The sequence below is a fragment of the Copidosoma floridanum genome, unplaced genomic scaffold, assembly GCF_036245765.1.
Source record: "Copidosoma floridanum isolate Cflo_tuat_1 unplaced genomic scaffold, Cflo_Japanese_pri ptg000040l, whole genome shotgun sequence".
Lineage (NCBI taxonomy): Eukaryota > Metazoa > Arthropoda > Insecta > Hymenoptera > Encyrtidae > Copidosoma > Copidosoma floridanum.
This window is the reverse complement of record NW_028321917.1, coordinates 3184959-3194221: the sequence shown is the minus strand read 5'-3', so window position 1 is coordinate 3194221 and position 9263 is coordinate 3184959.

The following is a 9263-nucleotide window of genomic DNA, read 5'->3' as shown; positions in this document are numbered from 1 at the left end:
TTCTTTGTTACACTCTGAAAGCTTGGGTTCGTCATTCTCTACATATGCGTCCGGCGCCTTTATCTGATTACTCTTTCTGTGGGCCCTCCTGCCTTTGCTCGCGCGTCTGCCCCCCGGTTGTGTAGGAGTGTCTTCGCACTTTGCAGTATTGCATTATATACTTCCCCGCACTGTGTAAGTACTTGGACTGATGATGCGCGATTCTGCCTCCACTATTTTTTGCTCCGCCTCCTGCGGCCTCTCTCTCGCACGTTCTTTTTCGCCGGACACGCTTCTCTCCATTTCTTTCTCTAATTTATGTTCGACGTTTGAGAAGCACGCCGAGCAGCTTGCGAGTTTAAAGCTGCGGGTACGTCTCTCCTGTTGTCAAGCCGTATGCACCGTTTTCTCGCTACTGTGGGCCCCTATCCTGTGGTGGCCCGTTCCTAACTGGTTCCCTGTTATAGCCGTTCCGGCTGTTTTAATACTTATAGTTGTTTTCATAACGGTTTAATGTTTCATGTTGTTGTTATTTTACAGGTCACCATAGCCGCGGTTATTGTAATAATTTCTGCCTGTGGGATTATAGTTATTGTACCTGTTATCGTGATCATTCCTATCAATATAATTTTTATTTCTATTGTTGTCATTGTTATTTCTGTTATTTTTATTATTTCTATTATTGTTTTTGTTATTGTAGTTGTCATTCCTGTTGTAGTAGTTATTATTTTTGTTACAAGGCTCCGTTGGGCCATTGTTATAGCCCGTGTTATAATTATCATTATTATAGTTGTGAGGATTATCATTTCCGTTCCCGTAATTATAGGGGTTTTATGTTGGTCTTGGTGTTATCTACGGGTTGGTTATGCCCTTTATTTCACTGTATCTTCTCTTCCTCACTATCTTGCTTACGTGATCGACAGTCTCTCGCATAGTGTCCCGGTCTCTGACAATAATTACAGTTTCCCTTTGGTTCTTTCCCGTTATCTCTTAGCGTTTTTCTGTCATTTATCACAGCTAACAGTTTTCGGCATTCTTCGACTGAATGCCAGGTTCGGCCGTCGCAGTATATACAGCGCTTTACGTTTGCTGCTGCTGCTGCTCCTTGTGCCACATTGGTGATTTCTATTGTTCTTTCTCTTATATTTGTCAGGTTTACTATTGGCCCCCACTCAGTTGTTGCTTTATTGCGCGCGGGCAGTGCACTTACTGCTGTTGCATGCCGTTAGCTTAGGTCGCTCTCTATTTTCCGCGCTTCTATAATTGCTTCACAGAGGGTCCTTGGGTTTAAGCATGTAATTTTACATCTGTATGTTGGGTGCAAGCCATATGTAAATTGCTTTACTGCCTCTGACTCTGCGCTTTCTTTCAGAATCTGCTGCTGAATAGAGAGTAGGCTTGGATTAGAATCATGCAGCATCGTCAACCTGTTATACAACCCTTGTACTCTTCCGCCGTAGTCCTCTATCGATTCCCGGTTTTGCTGTCTAATTATCTTCAGCTGTGCCATCAGGGTGTCCAAATTATTTTTGCTCCCATATCTCTTCGCAAATTCCTGAAGAAATTTCTGAACTGTCGCGAATTGAGCCAGTCTGGGCGCGAAATGTTTAGCCGCTTTTCCCTTTAGTCTGCTGGCAAGAGTGCTGAGAAAAAATAATTCATTTTTTGGGCCCACCCTTTCCGCGGTCATCCTCACCATCCTTTCGAATAGGGGCAGGTTGATTGGGTCTCCATCAAAGAACGAAATATTGCTTGCCATATGACTGAGCGTTGGCAGAATATTTAGTGGCGCGTTCTGTGGTCTTCGTGGGTGGTTATGATTGTATGTAGTGTGTGTATTTTCTGCACATTTGGGCGCGGTAGGTGCTATATCAGTCCATAGTCTATCCCTGTTGGTATCCGAGTTAGCCCAATTTGTGCAAGTTATCAGTTAGTGGTGGTACCGTTACCCTAAACGCAGCTTCTATTATTCTTTTCACGTTCCTCTCTCATATCTTTTATTCCGTCCCATAGCTGTAGATTATGTAAGTCTTCTATCCCGGGGTTTCTGGACCCTTTATATTTGTAACAGGATGCAATGGAAGTCGGCCACTCCGGTTTTCCTGGCATGCCCCATTGCGTCAGTAACATGTTTATTTTGTATGTTCGAGCTCCACGTATCTCTTCAGCTCTCTTCACATTTCGCTCGCTGACTCGTCCGCCAGAAAGAAGACCCGCTTCTTTGTTCATGCGTCCTATGTTTACGTCTGTGTCACCAGATACATCCCTGTGATCCCTATCTACTGGTGGCGAATTTCGAATGGTCTCTGTGGCCACTTTATAAGGGACATTCACCTCCTCTGCTTTTTTTAGCTTCGCTCTAATTTTTGAAAATAAGCCCATCACTATTGCTTTAGTCTTTTCGTCTAGGGCATCTAGTTTTTCAAACCTTTCTAGTTCAAGCTCTAATTCTAACATTTGTTCTGTCATAATTTCCCTTTGCTGCTCTTTACTGGGCCCTGGCTTGCTCATTTTGGTTATTATATTATTACCCAGGCCCTCGTTATCGCTTTCCGACTCATGGGTCATATCACTAAAATAAATCATTTTTCTTTCATACTTTTTTTTATACATCTCATGAGTAGTATCTTTCTTTTTGATTATACTAGATCTTACGTATTTTTCTACAGTTGCGTGGCTGCATTCAGTTTCTGTCGTTACATGTCGCAGCTTAATAATAATCGGACGAGAGGAAAAAAAAATTGTAGAGGGCGAGGTGAGAGAGTACAAGAGCGGTATTCATCTCTCAATTAGTTTATTTGAATTTACCTCGTATTCTCATTTAGTGGTAAATAAAGAAAAAAAAAAATTTTCGGAAAACATGTCGTCTATTGTCGTTAAAAAAATGATAATAAAAATGGTAATAAATTTTTCAGCCGATATGGATGTGAGTTGTGATTTCCAGATGTTCCCTGTGTCTTACCAAGCATACTAATAAAATCCCTCTGATTTACGTTCGTTGTGCAAAAATTTTCCTAGTCCACTGCTTATTTCAGTCTGTTATTTCGTGTGATTTTTGTTTCGGGTTTTTTTGAAAAAAAAGACCCACTAAAAAGAGGAGTGAACGAAATAAATAAATATATATATCAGTAACAAAAATTTTCCACGACCTAATCTTCTCCTTGTAAGTGCCTTCCCTGTCTTGCCTTGGGGGTAAGCGATAAAATTAATTTTATTATAAATTTACTTACGTGCTCGTTGATATGCACGCCAATAAGAATAAAATGTTGGCAACCATTTCCTTTCAGCGCTCGCCGCTTGTTTCTTTTATCCTGGGATTATCTCCAATTGGTATCCTGGTCCTGTTGGCTTCCAGGCTTACTGCTGCTTGTCGAATATGACCGGAACTTTTGTCTTCGATCGGCTTCTCGGCTTCCCGATTTTTAATCGTCGTATTCTCGACTGCACTATGTGTGCTTCTTGGCGGCATTGTTTTTTGAAACGCGTGCAATGAAAGAAAAAAAAAATTTCGACTCTTACCAGACCCCACACTTAGCACCAAAACTGTTACGTAGGGAAGAGATTGGTAAGGAGGTGAGTTGTGAGAAGGATCAGTATTTATTTCTTTGAACACTTTAATTAAAAATACCTCATCTATAAGGCAAAGTCATGCGTGTGTTTCCGTTCTAGGCTCGTCGTGTCCTTCCATAGTTATTGCTCAGCGTCTTGATTAGGCAACGCTTGAGTCGCTTGGTAGCGCCCGACCCTCTTGATAGCGATCGACTGCCGAAGGCTGAGAGCACGAATCAATCCCTGAATGCGCGAATGCCCGACTGTCACGATTTGAGGCTCGCTGGGCCTTATATTACCTAGGGACCACCTGTCGATGCCTTCTTGCTAAAGTAGCCTTGCTGTTACTAGGGAGAGTCAGTATGATATGATTTGCATATCGTACGTTACAGTAATTATTGAGGTGCAAAAATATACGTTACGCGAATTCATACAAACAAACGTAGTAATTCTAAAAGTAATAAGTCATATGTCAAAGGCAAAGCTAAATCCTACATATCCAGATATAAATTGATTTATTTTCTATTCTCTGATCTGTCACGTATTATAAGAATAATTTTCACGCGACCAAAACGTATATTCTTATTATTAATTTTGAGATTAATCGAAAGTAGTTACAAGCACGGGTAAATTTTAATATTAGGTTATAATATAATAATCATATATTATAATAATCATAGAAAACGAGTTAAATAAAAATTTGTAACTTTACAATAGAAAATAGCTAAATGTCTATTGTTTTCTTCGATCTCAATCAGATGAGTAGAATGGATAACTGTACTATTATGGTAGCCAAAATTAAAAAAAAATTTTATTCGTCGGATACTATGATTTCAACAAGAATCGATTGCTCATTATGCATGAATCAAATGCACGAAAAGTAATTTTACATAGAGAAACTTTTGTCTCGTGTAACTGGACAACAGTCCCTTTTTTCGAGCACTATAGTGTAAATTTTTGTTTTATTCTGCATTACATGACCAACAATTCGTTTATGTATCAATACATTTATCATAGCAAACATGGAAGTACTTAGAATGCGTGAATCACATACAACATAAGTATATGAATTTCATTTACGCACTTGCTTGAGTTCGTAATAATAAAAAAATTTTTACTATCTTAAAATCGTATTCTTAAAGACCTATTAAAATTAGGTGTAATATTATTTTCTTAGTTTCTGTTATACCGAGTTTAATAACATTTAAGTTAGAAATTTCACTTCTGCCAGGGGTCCCGAGACCCACACCTGGTTTTTTTAATATTTTGATCTAAAATTTCGTAAAATTATTCTTGAAAAGTTACTACATGATAGTACAGTGGAATGTTCTAGATTTTTGAAGACTATTATCACATATGGTTCAGGAAGTAATACTGAACTTTTAGTCAAACCTTCATCCTATAAAATTGTACAGTGAGACTTACATGCACAAGTAATTTTCTTGTTACACATACAGATATCAACAATAATTATTAGTAATGAAGAAAATCTGTGAATTCCTAGCCCATGCAGAATTTTGCAGTCGGCTTGCCTGTTGTTGTAGGGATAAGAGGACTGCTAACTTCCTCTAAAGTTAGCAGTGCAAATCGTTATTTAAAAAAAAAAAAAAAACCAGTGGACAGAGTGTGCTCGGGTACCCAAGTAAGACCCAAGAAGTTATACTTTTATAAAATTATATGGCAGATGATACCTTGATTGAGTATGGTTTCAATTAATATTTTAATATTTATTAACTGAACAATTATGAACAATATATAATGGCAGAATATAATACAATACAAACATTATGGAGGCTGCACCATGGTCAGTACAAGACCGTGCACTTTCGTCAAATCTTCCGATGGTTTCAAAATAAGTGCCTACTGCCTACACTGATTACATCTGTAACGTCACGCTCACATTTATTACATACGCTCACACACTTATTCCTAGTCCATATTTTATATCAAAAATATAATTGTATCTCAAAAATGAAGACAAATTATCCTGTAGAACCGTTTTTCTCCATAGCATAGTAGTACATGCCAGTGAATGTCCCTTCAGGACGTTCATCACACATATGGTTTTTTGACACATATTATTCAAGCATTAAAAGTATACTAAAAGTACCACAAGGAATACCCAAAAAATTGCAGATCGTTCAACTGTACCCTCTTTCACATGTTTAATTTTGAAAATTTGCAATTTAACATGTAACTTTATGAAAAAATTACTTAAAATTGCATATATAAGATTTGTATTATCCCCTCAATTTTCGTTTGTATGAAAGATTAATTTTCGATAAACCTGTTCCATTTTTCAATAGATCTATAATTTTGTTTTCAATCACAAAGGAAAAATTGTTAATGAAGAAAACGCAACAAAAATCAATTATTATATTTATACAGTACGAAAATTTTTTTTTTTTTGGATTCTGAAAAAGTGAGAAAAAATTGTATAAACAACAATTTATTTATTTTAAAAGTAACAAACGAAAAATGAATGAATTAATATTTATCAATACATATGAACGCTGCTCTGCTAATACATAATTATTTGCAAATGTTTAAAAAAAACATGGACTAAAAAAATATGTTTTATTAAATAACTTATTTATTTCATATTGTATAAAACCAAATGAATGAATACAAAGTAAATGAAAATTTATATTGAAAATAAGTTACGAACTGTAATATAAATTGAAGCAATAGGTAATTCTATGTCGGGTCCGCTCATAGCTTAGTGAGTGAGGGGCTTACCTAGTATGCAAGAGGACGGAGGCTTAAATTTCTTAGGAAATTATTATTTTTTTTTTTTTTGTTTTAGAAATTGGTTAATTAAAAAGAAGTAAATTTAAAAAGTGTACTGTAGTGAGTATGGTGCTATGGCGTTGTGTTGTGTTGTGGCGTTGTGGGGTGTATAGGAGACCGGAAATACGTCGCATAGTGTGACCAAAGGGACTTTTTTTGCAACAATAAAATTGCGCGGGCCGTGATTATCCGATTTAAATAATTTTTTTTGGATGTTGTAGGTAAAGCCATACAAAATGAGAAAAAAATGGTCCGAATTGAAAAAAAAGTTTTAGGGTGGTTAAAACAATTCGTAAGACCAAAAAAAGTATAAATTTGGACATTTGGGTGAGCATATTTTCCTTAAATAAGTAATAAAAATGTTAAACAATTCCGGAATCAAACATGAACAGTCAGATGGTAACAAAAAAATATAGGTCGTTATTTAACAACACACAGAGGTTGAAATGATAGAAAACCACCCCTAAAAGAGGATTTGGCATCCAATTCGCGTTGATTAAATAGTATTTTCACAAATTATTTCATTTTAATTTTGGAGATCACAGATTATAAATTCACCGTTACATCTTTGAAATTCAGAATGGCGGACATTAAATGGTAGACCCAAAATGGCAGACAAAAATAGCTGACTAAAGGAAGCATTGTTTTTTGAACTAAGTACGAAAAAGATTATTAAGACTGCTTACGAAAAATATTCAACTGTACTTTTAAAATTATAAATGGCAGACTTGAAATGGTGATCGTAAGCATCTAAAATTGCTAAAGTTTCTCTTTCTATTGTACAAAGGGTTTTGAGATTGCTGAATTTGAGAAATACTTACCATATTCAATACATGTTCATGGACATAAACGATATTAATGTTGAAAACTATTCATCTCTCATTATTTCTATTTTTTATAGTTTTTTATTTCATGTACTTATATTTTTCTACATGCAATTAGTTGTTATTATGAAAAATGAGAACATTGATAAAATTAAGATGAACAGCTGAAGTAATAATGTGATTTTTATGTTTGAAAATGTAGTGTTACGTACGATATGCTAGGCATATCATACTAACTCCCCCTGGTGACCACGAAGCTACCTTATCAAGAGGGTACCGACGGGAGGGGAACGAGGTAATATAAGGCCCGGCAAGCTTCAAAATTGGGAGAACGAAGAGAAAACTCGGACAGACAGAGAGAACGAAGAGAAGACTGGGACAGAGAGGAGAACGAAGAGAACACTCGGAGAGATCGGGCAATTAATCGGGAACACACACGCGTCTTTGCCTTATAAATAAGTATCTTAAATAAAAGTCTTTAAGGTTCCAAGGTTTCGATCGTTCTCGCGAAGCACTTCCTTACCTTTCGGTTTTCCCACGTAACAGTTTTGGTGCTAAGTCTGGGGTTTGGTAAGAGTCAAAATTTTTTTTGCACGCCGAGAAGCACACATAGTGCAGTGCCGCGAGAATACAACGATTAAAAATCGAGGAGCCGAGAAGCCGATCAAAAAGGACAGGGCCAGTCATATTCTGTAAGCGACGGTGACATCAACCCGCAGGAAAACAGGACTTATAGGACACCAACTGCTGATAATCACAGGATCAAGGATCAAGGAGACAAGCGGCGAGCGCTGAAAAGAGATGATTTTCAAAATCTTATTTCTACTGGTGTGCATATCAACGAGAACGTTAGTCCATTTATAATAAAATTAATTTTATACATTACTCCCCGGGCAAAAGAGGGAAGGCACTTATTAGGCGAAAATAAGGTCGTAGAAAATTTTTTTTCTGGATTTATATTTATTATTACGTCCGCTCCCCGTGTTTGGCGTTTTTTTTTTCTTTTACTCTTAGAACCCGAAGAGAAATCGTGCGAGACAACAGACTTAAATAAACAGCAGATTAGGAAAATTTGGGCATATCAAACATAAAACAGAGGGAATTTATAAGTAGGCTTCCACAAATATAGGAAGTTTCCCAAAATAATATTTCTCCCTATTTATCACTAAACGAAGAAAGGGCACAAAATTAAAGAGCGAAAGACGAACGCTACTCTTTTATTTTCTTATCTCGCCTGTCACGACTCTTTCCACCCGATTATTGTTAAGCTGCGACACAGATAATTAAACGCAGCCCCGTTGCTAGGAGAATAAATACACCTTATCAGAACCAAAAAGGAGGATACGACACATAGAAATACATATATAAAAGAGGAAAAAAACAAAAATAAAATTAAAGGGAAAAAAATGATTCATCTACGCGACATTACCCACGAGTCGGAGAGTGATAGCGAAGGCCCAAGTAATAATATGACGGCAGACTTGTACAGGCCAGAGCCCAATAGTAAACAAAAAAAGGAAAATATGACGGAACGAATGTTGGAATTGGAGCTGGAACCCGAGGGGTGCGAAAAACTAGACGCCCTGGACGAAGAAACAAAAGCGATAGTCATGAGTTTATTTTCAAAGATAAAAGCAAAACTAAAAAGAGCAGAGGAGGTGAACGTGCCACATAAGTCAAACACAGAGACCAGCCGAAATCTATCACCGACGATAAGGGATCAAAGGGATATAGGTATTGTGTGACACAAACGCAAACACAGGACGTATAAATAAAGAAATGGACCCTCTCTCTGGCGAACGAGTCATTGAGCGAAGCTTTAGAGAAACTGAAGAAATACGTGGAACTCGAAAAAATAAAACAAATAGGTTATCAACACAATGGAGCATGCCAGAGAAACAAGAGCGGCCGATTCACGTTACACCCCGTTACGAATATCAAGGCACAAGAAACTCCGGGACGAGAGACTTACATGCTCAACAGCTGTGGGACGGATAAAGAGATATGAACAAAGAACCTGGAAAAATAAAGGGATTCGTGTCTATGGCAGCAGAACCACCGTTGACTAATAATTACACAAACTGGACCGATTTTAATGAAAATAGGGATAGGGACAATATA